Source organism: Tiliqua scincoides, chromosome 2, assembly GCF_035046505.1.
Source record: "Tiliqua scincoides isolate rTilSci1 chromosome 2, rTilSci1.hap2, whole genome shotgun sequence".
NCBI classification, from domain to species: domain Eukaryota; kingdom Metazoa; phylum Chordata; class Lepidosauria; order Squamata; family Scincidae; genus Tiliqua; species Tiliqua scincoides.
This window is the reverse complement of record NC_089822.1, coordinates 17,470,616-17,481,169: the sequence shown is the minus strand read 5'-3', so window position 1 is coordinate 17,481,169 and position 10,554 is coordinate 17,470,616. Positions and strand designations below refer to the sequence as shown.

Below are 10,554 nucleotides of genomic sequence, written 5' to 3'. Positions count from 1 at the left end.
GAATTCTGTCAGGGGGTACAAAGTTTCTTTTGGGCCCTTTGCAAAGGGGGAGGGGTGAAACAGAGAGGGGGAGCATGGTAATGGGCGAGCAGAACAGGGGCAGGAAGGGGCAAAGCAGGGGAGGGTAGAGACAGCTAGAAAGGTCTTTGGAGCCCAGGTCTACCCACCTATGTGGCATCAGTAATGTCCCCAGCATCCCCAGTCATGGTAGTGTCCCCAACATACCATACTGGCAACATGTGTGAGTAGATAGGAAAATGTCAAATCCCAGGAAACTTCTGGGCCCCCTCCTCTGGTTCCTGGGCCCCCCTTTTCACCCTGGGCCCGGGTACAAATTACCCCCTTTACTCCCCTCTCCTAGGCCCTGAGACCAGGAATATGCCGTCCCATATTTCGCAGAGGAAAATGAGGACGATCTTGTGCCCCCGTTTCTCATAACAGGGTCATCCTGCCTGAATATCCCTTCCATGTTACACTTGACTACTGTTTGCTGTTTTACCTTTCAGAAGTCTGTTCTGCACAAGATTCTGGAGCAAATGTAGAAGTAAACTGACCTCGACCGTTGCTTTGTATTTATTTTTACTTTCCTTCCCTGCCTTTTTGTCTCTCTAGGAATGTATTTTCTGGAGAGTTCAGAACATTTCATAAAATGTTTGATATTACAGCTGATCCAGGTGACAGGATAACTTCAAATGCACGGAAACAGCAACCTCTACTGTTTTTGAGGCTGCAATTCTATGCGCACTCATTTAATCGGATTTACTTTGAAGGAAGCATTCATAGGATTGCTCTGGAAGAAGAACACCCAACAATTCCTTCAAAATAAAAAAAAATAGGCACAAAATAAGAACAATTATTTACCAAGAGAAATACCAAAAGAATAAGAACTATCTTTGCTAAATACAAGGGATGGGCCGCAACTCAGATGACTCAGATGCAAGTTGCAAAAACACATGTTTTTTGCAATTCGTATGGACTCGAGTCAAACGTATCAAAAACTTGGGCACTGACTCAGGACTCAGGAATTTTACCCTAAAAAATGAAAAGACTCAAATAGACTCAGGTTGAGACTCGCTTTTGGGTGTGCTTGCGACTGTTTTGTGTGTGTGCATCCTTGCTTCCCCCCCTTTGGTTACATCAGTGGTATTCAGGCTGGGGCATCGCAACACCCCAGCCTGAGGACCCTGGCCTGTCCCCTTAAGTGGCAGGGGCAGGGGGGAAGGCAATGACGTGATCCCCAGAATCACATCGCTAACCGCAGCAGCATCCTGGTGGTACAGGGAGCTCTGCGCGAGCATCTGCACCACTTTACTTTCTGCAGGCTGGAGAGCCCTGCAGATGCTCGTGCAGGGCTCCCCGTACCCCTAGGATGCTGCTGCAGGGACTGGTGAGTACATCCCTGTCCCTGCAGCCCCCCTGAGCAATGCAATCCTGGGGATCGCATCGCTGCCTTCCCCTCGCCTCTGCTGCCTCCCCACAAGGACTTACAGCAGTTTTCAAACTCCCTGAGAGTTTGAAAACCGCTGGGTTACATTATTCAACTTGTTTCTCGAAAAGACTCAGCCTGAGTCAAAATGACTTGAAACATAACTCTGGACAAGTCAAGATGTCTGCCGTTATGACTCATGGGTGATTCAAGGGGGGGTGGAGATGTGAGACTCTACTCGAGACTCAAGGAAGTGGCTGAGTCACATCCCCGCTAAATATGTACTTCAAATAGTGGCAGCAGGTTCCGCCCCAAACTGATACGCATTCATGAAAAGGTATGGAAAATATCTCAGTATGCTGAGGGCTCTTCTCACTTCTGTGGATACCGCTTTTCCAGAATTCCAAAATGCATGGTAAAAGTCTTCTACACATAAAATTGCACATGATACCCCATGATACTTGTGCATAGATTGGGCCGTACTGGGAGAGGTGAGGCGCTGGAGCTTCCTGTAGGTCCTGCTACAGAATTGGGCTGTCAGTGTGCATTCTTGCAAAATGCACTGGTGACAAAGCAATGATCTGTTACAGGAGCACAGCTCAGACTAAATATTGAGGAGTCAAGTTATTTTAAAAAATGGGTTCCATACTGGTTCAGGCTCATTACTGGTTTTGAGCATTCCTTTGGTTCGGTTCAGATTCAGACGCTAACAACACAAACCTATACATATCTTCTCAGCAATAACTCCCATTAAGTTCAATGGGACTTCCTTCCAGGTAAGTGTGTCTAGGATTGCAGCCTCACTTCGTGGTTTGGGTAACCGGTTTCATTCAGAACATCAGCAAACACTTTCACTTCCAATGTGACTCTGGAAAATAAATGCAACGATAGCTATTGAAAATGGAAGGATGTTGTTTATTTTCAAACTGTATATTTTTTTTACTTTTGCAAGGTTTTACAAACAAAATGGACCCTATATAACAGGATTTTTTAAAAAAAACAGGAAAAAACACACTAATTAGGGATGCAGAAAAATCCTAGAGCCCAAAATTTTCACTGCATCCAAACTATCTTGTTCTATATCCACATTTTCCTGGGATGAGAAGAGAGGCGGGGCACTGGTGGTTCGAACTCTGCGGACACCCCTAGGGGCCTTCCTCTGACTTAGAAAGACCTGCAGAGTGACTTGGGAGTTTGGGAGGGGGTCACTGCAGATGTATCAAGATGAATTGGGCAAGATTTGAACCATCTCCTAAGTAACATCACTAATAAACTTGTCGTGCAATGAGCTCCAATGGTTACTTCATCCACAACAACACAGGCAAGATCTAATTAGCCCCAGAACAAAGACTGTTGACTTTATGGCCATGCCCAGTAGTGCTATGCGTGTCCAGCCCTGCCAGCTTTAGCAGCGTCCCTGTTCTATGTTGAAATGACGACTCGCTGCCTTCTGACAAAGGATATGTTTGTACAAATGGGGAGAGGGTCATGGTGTTTGTTTTTAAACAGGCACTGAATAAGGGCAGCAGTGCCCTGCCCATCCCTTGGCATACTTGAACAGTAATTTGATTTCAGTTCCACATGCATTTTCATTACCGGTTAAATATTGCCATGGAGATTGCTTCCCCCCTCTCAGATACCGAACTTTTATGGCTGCATAAACTAAACTAAATGTGGATGCGGGAGAACCCGTGGACATTATATATCTGGACTTTCAGAAGGCGTTTGACACGGTCCCTCACCAAAGGCTACTGAAAAAACTCCACAGTCAGGGAATTAGAGGACAGGTCCTCTCATGGATTGAGAACTGGTTGGAGGCCAGGAAGCAGAGAGTGGGTGTCAATGGGCAATTTTCACAATGGAGAGAGGTGAAAAGCGGTGTGCCCCAAGGATCTGTCCTGGGACCGGTGCTTTTCAACCTCTTCATAAATGACCTGGAGACAGGGTTGAGCAGTGAAGTGGCTAAGTTTGCAGATGACACCAAACTTTTCCGAGTGGTGAAGACCAGAAGTGCTTGTGAGGAGCTCCAGAAGGATCTCTCCAGACTGGCAGAATGGGCAGCAAAATGGCAGATGCGCTTCAATGTCAGTAAGTGTAAAGTCATGCACATTGGGGCAAAAAATCAAAACTTCACATATAGGCTGATGGGTTCTGAGCTGTCTGTGACAGATCAGGAGAGAGATCTTGGGGTGGTGGTGGACAGGTCGATGAAAGTGTCGACCCAATGTGCGGCAGCAGTGAAGAAGGCCAATTCTATGCTTGGGATCATTAGGAAGGGTATTGAGAACAAAACGGTTAGTATTATAATGCCGTTGTACAAATCTATGGTAAGGCCACACCTGGAGTATTGTGTCCAGTTCTGGTCGCCGCATCTCAAAAAAGACATAGTGGAAATGGAAAAGGTGCAAAAGAGAGCAACTAAGATGATTACGGGGCTGGGGCACCTTCCTTATGAGGAAAGGCTACAGCGTTTGGGCCTTTTCAGCCTAGAAAAGAGACGCTTGAGGGGGGACATGATTGAGACATACAAAATTATGCAGGGGATGGACAGAGTGGATAGGGAGATGCTCTTTACACTCTCACATAATACCAGAACCAGGGGACATCCACTAAAATTGAGTGTTGGGCGGCTTAGGACAGACAAAAGAAAATATTTCTTTACTCAGAGTGTGGTCGGTCTGTGGAACTCCTTGCCACAGGATGTGGTGCTGGCGTCTAGCCTAGACGCCTTTAAAAGGGGATTGGACAAGTTTCTGTAGGAAAAATCCATTATGGGGTACAAGCCATGATGTGTATGCGCAACCTCCTGATTTTAGAAATGGGTTATGTCAGAATGCCAGATGCAGGGGAGGGCACCAGGATGAGGTCTCTTGTTATCTGGTGTGCTCCCTGGGGCATTTGGTGGGCCGCTGTGAGATACAGGAAGCTGGACTAGATGGGCCTATGGCCTGATCCAGTGGGGCTGTTCTTATGTTCTTATGTTCTTATAACTATGTAGAGCAGATTCTCACACACCTCTACTCAGTGGCACAGGAGGCGGGGGGGAAGGTGTCAGGCCAAAAGGGGTGCCCCAGGTGACAGGCAGGAAAGGGATGCCATGTGAGGTTCATCCCATTCCTTGTCCTCTGCAGGCTGAGCCTCCAATGGAGGTAGAATGGGGTGGCAGCGACATCACAAAGCTGCTGCTGCCACCTCCTCATGTTTCGCCGCTGCCACAACCTCCTCCCCTTCGTGCTCAACACAGCAGCCTCTCAACCCAACAGCTACCTCCCACCTCCCTCAGAGGCTCGCGAGGGCATCGTGAGGAGGGCAGCGGACATATGTGGGCTTTGGAAAGACAGGGCAATTGACTTCCTCTGCAGTTAATGAAGACAGGCAGTTCTACAGTTTGTTACTGCCCCCTCCCCACCCATTACCATAAGCCTTTTGGTCAGCTTCTTGAGGTCAGTCCTATTTGCAGCTCATTCTGAGAAGTGATGCTGACGTAGATCCTCACTGGTCCAAAATGACTTGCACATTTTTGAACAGGGTCTTCGCGCATTTTGTTTAGTCCCGTTTCAAAAAAAAACAAAACTGCACCATCCCTAGTTGTACTCTAGTCCACAACACTATGCTGAAGATCTAGAATGGTGGGACTGGAAGAAAAGAATAATACACTGAGCAAATAGCTCATATATTTTCCGTGTTCAAAATGAAAGCCAAATTTCACTGCAAGGATGAATGTAACTCCACTATGACTTCATTCTCTGGAAAAGGAACTATGGGCGACAGGCAACACCGAAAACATTTTCAGCTACGATGAAACAAACAGTCCTTTCCCTTGTTATAATAAAGCAGAAGCAAGAAATGACAATCCTCGTTAGATAAAATTACACACAGGCAATTATTTCTCAGCAACAAAGAGATAAGCCCACATTTTGCTTGAGTGCCAATATTGGCTAAATTAGATGAATTAAATGCAAGGAAAAGATGTTCTGGTTCCAGACATACTGTATCAAAGAGACAGGAAATGTTTCTGCAAATGATAACATGGCAGCACAAAGATGTAGTTGTCAGGATAGAGAAATGTTCAGGACAAGACGATTGCTACCAGTTGATGCTGGGCATTGTTCAAAGGAATCACTTTGAGTAACAGCACTTACGCTGGAGCGAGCAAAGTCTGTTTGTGCACTGCTTGTCTAGTGATGGGGATGCATTGTACCTAGGGATCCAGTTCCAATTTACAAGGTTCAGAGAATTTCAGCAGTGGTGAGGGAAACTCGGGAGAAAGTCCCAACAACACAAACCTATAATAATCTGCAAGCCATCTTCAGCTTATAAAGTGAGCATGAAATTCACCCAGTTCAGACCGGTTAGAAGGGAAGGAAACAAAAGGCTGAAATTTCCCTGATGGAGAGTTTCTTCATGGACGGGCCACCACAAAGAATGCCCTGCACCAGAGAAGGCACCCACTGGGGTAGTTCAATATACTGTACAGTGTTATGGCTGCTAGCCGACCATTTCTTTGTTAGACAGACTGCTGGTTATGAGTCCAGGGTGGCTGGTTGATATTTAATCAATAGGAGCAAATGTGTAAGAGGCAATTGTTCTGAGCACATCAAGAAGTTTCCTGTGTTTTTGAATGAGATATCAGATAGTGAAATAGCATGATGGGGAGCCAGGAAGAGCCTATAGTTCAGTCATAAGTCACAAGCTTTGTATACTGCATACTTCGTATATATACTGTATATATCTAGACCAGGGGTGTCCAAAGTTTTTGGCAGGAGGGCCACATCATCTCTCTGACACTGTGTTGGGGGCCAGGGGAAAAAGAATTAATTTACATTTAAAATTTGAATAAATTTATATAAGTTTACATAAATGAATATATTGAAGATGAACTTATATGAATGAATGAAGGTCTTGCAATAGCTCAAGGCCTATATAAGGTCTTGCACAAAGCAACACTGGCCTTTCCTTTGCTGCCGCTACTGCATCACAGACGTGAAACAGCAAGCAGTGGAGGGAGCCCTCATCCCACAGCTCATGTGAGAGGTCAAACAGTCGCCCTCACAATGAGAGCAGTTGCGTTGGGCCAGTTCGGGCTCCAACAAATCTCCAAAGGATCAGAGACTCATTGGAGACTGGGGGCTCCCTGAAGGCTGCATTGAGAGGCCTCAAGGGCCGCATGTGGCCCCAGGGCCGGGGTTTGGGCACCCCTGATCTAGACCAATGCTTCCCAAACTCCTACAAGGGAGTTGGAAGCACTTAAGCGTCTGCGGGGGGAGGGGCTATGGTAACAATGTGATCCCCAGGATCATGCTGTTGCCAGGGGAGGGTTGACACTTTCCTGGGGGAATACTGGCCTCTGAGGGATGCGAGGAGTCCTGCAGGTGCCTCTGCAGGGCTCCCCAAGCCTCTGTTACGGTAAGAAAAAGATTGAAAACCGCTTCCTGTTTTCAATCGAAACAAGAGGCTTGGGGAGCCCTGCAGAGGCATCTGCAGGGCTCCCCGCACCCTTTGGAGACCAGCATTCCCCTAGGTAAGTGTAAATAAAACCCTCCCCCCAGCAGTGGCGTGATCCTGGGGGTCACATTGCTGCCTTCCCCCACTCCTTAAAGAGGCAGGGACAAGTGCTTCTCTGGCTGGTGGGTCATGACCCACCAGTCTGGGAACCACTGATCTAGACTTCAGTGATTTTATTGGGGGGAGATGACAGCAGACTGGGGGTAAAAGGCACGCTGAATCTGCCACTCCCTTGTCACTTGACGCAAGCCACATCATCTACTTCAAGGATGGGCCAGCTATGTGTCCAATGGAGTTCTTTAGAGGAACATAAGAATTCAAGAAGTTGTCTCCTACTTGGTCTTACTCCCTTGGTCTATCTCGCTCAGTAATGTCTCTTCTGACTGACAGTGGCTCTTAAAGGTGTCAGATGGAGGTCCCTGGATTCCCAGGTGGCGGCTGTGGCAAGGGGGGCCTTCGCTCAGCTTCGGCTGGTGCGCCAGCTACGGCCGTACTTGGATCGTGCAGACCTGGCCACGGTGATCCATGCCTCGGTGACATCGAGATTAGATTCCTGTAACGCACTCTATGTGGGGCTGCCCTTGAAGACGGTTCGGAAACTGCAACTAGTGCAGAATGCGGCGGCCCGTGTGGTTACTGGAGGTAGGCGGTTTGACTCTGTCAGTCCGCTTCTCCAGCGGCTGCACTGGCTGCCCATTTGTTTCCGGGCCCAATTCAAGGTGCTGGTATTGACCTTTAAAGCCCTATACTGCTCTGGACCAGGGTATCTTAGAGATCGCCTGCTCCCGTACAATCCGGCTCGCCCTCTCAGGTCATCAGAGAAGGCCTTTTTACAAGTGCCGCCGCCTAGGGAGGTACGTGGGGTGGCTGCAAGAAATAGGGCCTTCTCAGTAGTGGCACCAACGCTATGGAACTCCCTTCCCCTTGACTTAAGAATGGCTCCCTCTCTTGAGACCTTTCGGCGAGGCCTGAAGACCCTTCTGTTTAAACAGGCCTTCTGAGTTCTCAGCCTTTTAACATCTTTTTAACATCTTTTAATATTTTTTACAGGCCTGATTCTTTTATGACTTGCTGCTGCTCTATGCTCTTTTTACCTATTTTTTTTTACTCTGACTGCTGTTTTTTATGATGTGTTAATATGTTTTTACTTGTTTTTAAATTATGTTTTTAATATTTTGTAAGCCGCCTTGAGTCCCTTCGGGGAGAAAGGTGGGGTAAAAAATAAAGTTATTATTATTATTATTATTATTCCCCAGACCTAACTAGAAACGCCAGGAATTGGCACCTCTGTGATGTTATCCCATTGTCCCATTATGTTATCCCATAAACATTATGGGTTTAAGGATGTTGTATATGGATGTATTGACAGAGAATGATCACAGCCTTTTCTTTTTCTAGCTATTGATATGTTCCTTCCCTATTAGCCTGTTTCATGTTATTTCTCTCGCACAGAGGATAACACATGATACAACTTGGCTATTCCTTCTGTTGACAATGGCTGCAGCAGCTGGAGGTATCCAACCATCTCAGCCTTTATAAGTAATGAATCACAGTAATGAGTAAGCAAATTCTCCAAGGGTACCAGTACTGGACCGAAGTCGAGCAACAGTTACACTCATTTCCTGCCCAGTGATAATGCAGCATTTGAACCTTGTATGAACTTGAGGATGAAATTTCAAAGAGTCGCTTGCAAGTCTTTCTCACTGAAGACTAAAGTTCGGGTTAAGTTGTGGCAGCTGCTCTGGAGCCATTTTGCCCATAGAGTGTGGAAAATGCATTGCTTTCTGCTGTGACTACTCCGGAGGGGCCATCAGATACCAGCTCATACATGGCACACAGATTTGGGGTGGGGGGAAATCACAGACTTTGAAAAAAAAATTATTTTATTTATTTACTGGATTTTTAACCACTTTTCTCCCCATAAGGAGACCCACAGCCTATAGACTTTGGCTCTCGGTAAATCTTTAAAGCAAAGAGAAAACTAAAAAATAGTCAAGATTTATTTTGCTCAGTTGAACCAGATACTCTGGATCATATCCTTCTTCGGTGCACTGCTCATCACAATCTTAGGTTTCACTTACTTGATTCTTTTCTTTCTTCTCTTCCTGTTTCCCTTGTTGATCCTTTCCCAATTCTTCTTAGTGATTATTCCCCTCCTATTACCAACTTGGTGGCGGAATTTTTAGCGGTAGTCTCCAAGGCCAAAGTTTGAAGTTAACATCTTTAAAGCTGTTCTATTTATTATGTTATTTATTCTCTTCAATTTTAAATATGCCAATAAAGGTATTGAAGTGTGTGACTTTGGCTCTCGGTAAATCTTTTAAGCAAAGAGAAAGCTAAAAAATAGTCAAGATGGGGGCAATTGGACTCTATAGATATACCTTAGATAATATGTAAGGACAAGGAGCACTCCAGGCACAGAATCTTTGTATAACTGGAACTGTAGCAGGGGGTAGGTGGAGAGTTATTTGGATCAGTCCCCCCACTTGTGCTATTTTCTCTGGAAACCATATTTCCATTGGGTCCATTCCAGAACAAATAGCATGTGCAGTTGACAGCAACTGTTACCCTGCACATGCCCGAACTCATCTGATCTTGGAAGCTAAGCAGGGTCAGGCCTGGTTAGTACTTGGATGGGAGACCGCTTGGGAATACCGGGTGCTGTAGGCTTATACCATAGTCTTTCGAGACTGAAGGTTGCCAACCAGCATGTGTCAAGTTGTCATAAAAACAAGTAGTCCCATTGTGGGCCTACTTGGTTTATCCGGGGGAAGGGGACAAACATCCCCTTCTCCTGAGGAGGAGCTGCCCGCAGCACGCAGGATGTAGCAGCAGCCATTTTCAGGATTGGGCTGCCTATCAAGTAAGTAAGTAAATTAAAAGTTTGCAATAAGTATAAGTTTAAAAATGTATTTAAAATAAAGAAGAAACCTCCTAACCCTCCCAAGCAGTTGCTGATCTGTTTTAAAAAAAATTCCTCAAACATCCCAAAGGCTAACGTCCTATTCATACTTACCTGGGAGTAAGCCCCATTTACTATCATTCTTAAAAGCATATACATAGTAGCCTGTAACATTTCCCCAAATGCAGTCACCTACCATGGTAGCATCAAGTCTAGCCCATCACGGAAGCTCTGGATTCCTCATTCCCCCTCCCTCCCTCAGCACACCCCTTTCCTGCCCACTCCCCACCCTTCTTCCACCCCAGAACGTCTCCTCCCCATCTCTCCCCACACTACCACCTACCTCTCCACTGCTCAGTGGTCCGTGCAACCGCTGAGCAGCGAAGCTCAGGTGCTCCGTTGGCACTACCCCAGTGCCAGCCAGTGCTGAGCTAGCAGCAGCGGAGCACCAGCGCTCGGGTGCAGCAACAGTGCACACCAGAGGTGAGTCGGCATGCACACCATATGATTAGGCCCGGATTGATTTGATTTTGTTGTATGGGAGTGTAAAGAATTTTCCTGCTTGATGATGCCACTTCTGGCCATGACATCACTTCCAGGTTAATCACGTCACTTCCAGTGGGTCCCAACAGATTCTCATTCTAAAAAGTGGGTCCCAGTTCTAAAACATTTGAGAACCACTGCTGTAAGTTCCTTGGAGGAAGAACGGTACACAAATGTG

At 46.3% G+C, this 10,554-nt stretch overlaps 1 pseudogene; it reads left to right on the top strand.

Annotated features, from left to right (window-relative positions):
* Nucleotides 1-9,481: 9,481 nt before the first annotated feature.
* Nucleotides 9,482-9,601, top strand: LOC136643109 (5S ribosomal RNA; annotated as a pseudogene).
* The last annotated feature ends 953 nt before the right edge of the window (nucleotides 9,602-10,554 follow it).